Here is a 5,240-nt window from a genome sequence, read left to right as displayed (position 1 = left end):
TACAAGTTCAATTGTTAATTAACTTCCATAATAGGGGAACAAATGGCCATCATTTGGATTTGCAACTCTGTTTGACGTCAGCTATCATATTACTAAACTTTCATTCTGATAATGCCAAGGCACAAAACTTCCAGATTGCTAGTTTTTTGTTTTCTCTCTATATATTTTTTTCATGGATCATGAGTTACCTTGGACTTTTGTTATCAATAAACTCTTGCAATCTCCTCAAATACTCCTTATTATGTTGTTATGTATGTAGAAATATGAGCGGACAACAGGAGAACGTTGCAGCTCCAAAGTTGAATGAAAGGATATTATCGTCATTGTCCAAGAGATCAGTGGCTGCCCATCCTTGGCATGATCTTGAAACAGGTAACCGAAAACGAAAGAAATAGTTCCACTAATATTTACACATCTATTAATTTGATTTGTCTCAGTATCTTTTTCTGAACATGAATTTGTCTCCAGGTAAAGAGGCCCCTGTTGTGTTCAATGTGGTAAGTGTAATTTTTTTCCTTTTAACTGATAAAATGTACAAAATAAAGTATCAAAAGTGATATTATTTTTTACAAATGCAAACTAATTTTGAGTAAATCATCTTTTTGCTCGCTTATCAAATTAGATTGCCTCCTAAAAGGATGCAAGGGTTAGATTTGAACCTGTTATTCATAGATCTATCACTATATGATGTAGTTGAAATAATTGATGAATGTTTATCTTTTTAAGCATTCTAATTAGTCATCTTTGTTACCTGGTGCTCTTATTGCATTTTCAACTATGATCTTTGGTCTTGGTTTACTAATATATTATTTGTGTTTTTACAGTTTACAAATTTCAAGTACTCCAGAGTTGAAATTGATGAAGTGCGGTTCGAGTGGGCTGAATGCATGCTAGATTACATTTGAAGTGCGGTTCTACCTTGATGTGTTAAAAGAATGTTCTACCTTGATTTTCATATCTATTAGCTAGCTTTTGATGTAAAAAGAATGTCTGGATATTTTATGGATACTGTTGTAAGAAGATTATTTATATAATTTGTGAATATTTGTGTATTTTATGGATATTGTTGAATGAAGAATATTTGTATAATTTGTGAATATTTGTGTTTTTTTTATTATTGTCGGTTTTTCATTGTTTCGGAAATCAAATTTGTGCTGTTAAAAAATATACATATTACATCGGTTTTCCACCGCTGCAAAACTGGTGTTATTAACTAATATTACATCGGTCATTTACCGCTGCCAAAACTGGTGTTATTAACATACAATATTACATCGATTTTACACCGTTGATGAAACGGTGTCGTTAAGTGATACTACACCGGTTAATAACCAATTCGAAGACCGGTGTCGTTAAGTGATACTACACCGGTTTTAACCCGATGTCTAAAATGGCAGACTTTTAACATCGGCTTCATAGACATCGGTCGAAAATGAAATAGACACCGGTGGAAAACCGATGTCTATGAGGGTTTTTGTTGTAGTGTGTTCACTTCTTCACTGGCGACGGTGGTGCTGGCACCCAGCGTCTGGGTGACGCCGAGAAATCGTAGCACCCGAAGTGGAGTGAGCGCTACAGCAAACCTACAGATGTTTCTCAGGATGCGGAGGAGTCGTGGCGTCTCTTGCAGCAACAGATTGACCCGCGGCTTCAGTGGCTGCAAGAGGAGGCAGTGTCACAGAAGCTAACACCAAAAAGAAGAAGAAGAAGATAAACTTCATCTTGTTTGATCGTGTAGTTCGAAGAAGAGTTGATGCTAGCTGAGTTTTAAAAGAGGAAGGAAACAGTGTGGTTGAAAAGAGTTAAGGAGGGGAAGCGGGGGTGGGGGGCAATTTCACGTAGTGTAGTCAGAGTTAAGTAGGGTTGCTTCGGTACAGTAAATCAAATTTTGTATATGATATCGTATACCGTACCGAAAATTTTAGTATAAAAAAATTTGTACTGATACCGTATCAAAAATTCGGTATGCTGAAACTTCAATATACTGAATTTTCGGTATAATATAAATTGCATACTGATCGTACCGAAGATATTGTTATACCGAAAATTTTGGTATACCGAAATCACTTTGACACTAAGAAATATAATCAAATCAAAAGTCTCACAATACTCCCGTTCATAATACAAAGCATTAATAAATTGACAACAAACAATAAAATTTGAAAAATACGATCTATCATTAACAATAATTAAAGTATTGATTACAATTAAAGTATATATTGATTTCAAAAGAAGTATTATTTCTTATCCAAGAAAATTTCCTTATAAAAAACACAAAATAAAATGCTTTTTAATTTATAGTAGGATGAAACCATTCCATAAGACAAAAAAAATCACCCAAAATATACCAGAGACGACTATCAGATTGCATCAGTAGGAGAACTTGGAACTCGATACAATTGTTCACTTCTTCACTAGCGACGGTGGTGCTTGCAGCCAGCGTTTGGGTGACGCCGAGCAATCGTAGCACCCGAAGTGGAGTGAGCAACTACAACAAACCTGCAGATGTTTCTCAGGAGGTGGAGGTGTCGTGGCGTCTCTTGCAGCAGCAGATTGACCCGCGGCTTCAGCGGTTACAGGAGGAGGCAGTGTCACAGAAGCTAACACCAAAAAGAAGAGAAAGAAGAAGAAAGTAAGCTTCATCTTGATTGATCGTGTAGTTCGAAGAAGAGTTGATGTTAGCTGAGTTTTAAAGGAGGAGGAGGGGAACAGTGTGGTTGAAAAGAGTTAATGAGGGGAAGCAGGGGGAATGCACTATGGCTTCTCAGTTTTCAATGGTTGTACTCTATATTTAGCCTTTTGTCTAATTAAATAAATTTCATATATTAGAGCTATATGAGTAATTCAAGTTTTTGTTATATTGGTTTTTGCAATTCCACAGGGCACAACTCGGCCCACTCATTACCAGCTGATTCCCTATAGGGGCTTGTTCATTCCCTTTCTTATGTGTAAGTGTACATGCTTACACGTAGCAAATACTTTAGTTCTCCAATGTAATTGTTTGATATGGGAACTGAAAAAATTTTTCCCATTCATTGTCCAAATGTTCAGATATCAGAAGAGCGCAACTGCAATATCTGTTGGTAAGTTAACCAGTTCTTTTGTGATTTGTGTTGTTTTTTGTGCTGCTTTTCGCTATGTTATATCTATCTATATATGATTTCTCTTTTGTGATGCAATTGCACCCACCTGTTATGCTCACTTGCTCCTGCACAAATTGGGCCATTTGTGAAATTTGAGGATTTATCTGATTCTTCATCCAGCCAAGGTGGACGGCAGCATACTGCACCCGGTGCAATTCCAGTGCCGGAACTTCCTCGTTCACATAAGAATGTTTCGAGTTCCATGTTCTTCTGCTGATGTAATCTGATAATCGTGTCTTCATCTTCAATTTAAGTGTCATGTCTTCAATTTTCAATTTTCAATTGTCAAGATGCGTCCTTGTAATTGGCGTTCCGAGATATTTGGAGACCCAAATCTTTCTAGATTCGCCAGATCCAAGCGCTGTCCGAGTCATCAACTCGGCACGGCGAGTGAGGCGTAGGCGGGCGCCCCATGTCTCCCAGCCTTCGCCCAGCGGTCGTCGGGGATGGCGAGGTCCTAGCTGCGGCGGCGGGTGGGGTCGGACAGCACCTCGTAGGCTTCTCGCGCCGCCAAAAAGCGCTCCTCGCCGCCCGCGATCGGCACGTGTCAGGGACGACCATTAATTTGCTTGGAAAGGAAAAGGAAACTTCTTGTTGTTGTGAAGCTTCGAGAAACAGAGTAGAGATTTTGTAGAACAGAAAAGGCAGGAATTGTTTTTTTTAATATATATATATAAAAACAGGATTTATTTAAAAACTCATACTTTATTTGTTTCCAAATGCTCCCTGTGATTATCATTTTACACCCGTTTCCCACTTTTATAAGTCATCCTTTGTAGTAAATTAACATTGATGAAACTATAAGGTTGCTTTTTAAACATTTGAAGTATGAAAAGGGGTTAAATGCATTTATTTTCTAAAAAATGCCTTCTTGCTTTGTCCATTAACTCCTGTTATTGAAATATTCCTATATAAAGTTTGGTGTGTAAAATTAAATGGTGAAACTATAGAGGGTCTTTTGAAAAAAAATTAATTGCAAAGAGGTGTTAAATGTAATTTTAAAAAATCAATGTTATTTTTTTATTATTTGGGATTAGGCCATAGTTCGCTTTCATCAAACAGTATGTTACAAGCAATAAAAATATTCTTTTGGATCTGTATATATAATTTTAAAGAATATAAATTTGTGGCATCTGGAATGGGGTTTATAGCATGGGGTTTATATTTTAAACCTTGAAGGTTCTTATAATTTTTCAGTTTTAGAAATGTGATAAAAAAAAAAGTAGGAAATAGTTGATTTAAATAATTGCTTAGTGTTGGTGCAAAGAGCATATTACTTATGTCAAGTATTAATGATTCTATCATAATAAATATAAATACTATCGAACTCTAAAGAAAAATCTAATCATCTTAGTCATCATAATATCTCTAAACACTCATATTATTTAGATGCCTATTAAATAATTTTAATTGAAAATTATTATTCAATATTGTACCACTTTTATTTTATTTTATTTTATTAATAATTTTTGAAAATAATTATGCAGTCTATCTGTTCATCTTAAAAAATAACAATGTATTATTTGCCCAACAATGCAGAATATATATATATATATATATATATATATATATATATATATATATATATATATATATATATATATATATATATATATATATATATATATATATATATTTGGCTAATTTAATTCGTCTCATAGGAAAGTCATAAATTATATTTTAATTAATGCAGCCAAAAAAAAGTCTTAAATGAATTCACACTATTAAATTTATATTTATTGTGCTGTTTTTTGCAAATATTTTTATTGACTTAAGTCCACCCAGCTAGTTGAATTAAATCAAAGGCATTTAATGCCACTTTCAATGAAAGATTGGTAGCCGACAAGTAGAACAAATTTTAGAGAATTAATCAATAAAAATATCACATATTTTCTTCCCATAATAAATTTGGTATTAGGTATTTGACTAATGCTGAGAGTAACTAGATCGGCCCCATTTTAAAAAAAAATTATCAATCGTCAAGTAAATTTAGAAGTACTCGTTGATGTGGCGGCAAAAAGAAAGGGCCGCATCTAATTCGGATAAAAAACAAGGCTAGCTATCAGCGTGGAAGCTTAGCATAAAAATAGGGCTAGC

General features: G+C 34.6%; 1 long non-coding RNA gene across 1 annotated transcript; it reads left to right on the top strand.

The window, feature by feature from the left end:
• Window positions 1–344: 344 nt before the first annotated feature.
• Window positions 345–844, top strand: LOC122044389. The gene is made up of 3 exons (XR_006129537.1): window positions 345–372; window positions 469–497; window positions 825–844. It is a non-coding gene; the product is annotated as an uncharacterized LOC122044389 (long non-coding RNA).
• Window positions 845–5,240: the final 4,396 nt, after the last annotated feature.

Source organism: Zingiber officinale, chromosome 2A (assembly GCF_018446385.1).
Source record: "Zingiber officinale cultivar Zhangliang chromosome 2A, Zo_v1.1, whole genome shotgun sequence".
Taxonomy (NCBI): domain Eukaryota; kingdom Viridiplantae; phylum Streptophyta; class Magnoliopsida; order Zingiberales; family Zingiberaceae; genus Zingiber; species Zingiber officinale.
This window is presented reverse-complemented; position numbering and strand designations above follow the sequence as displayed.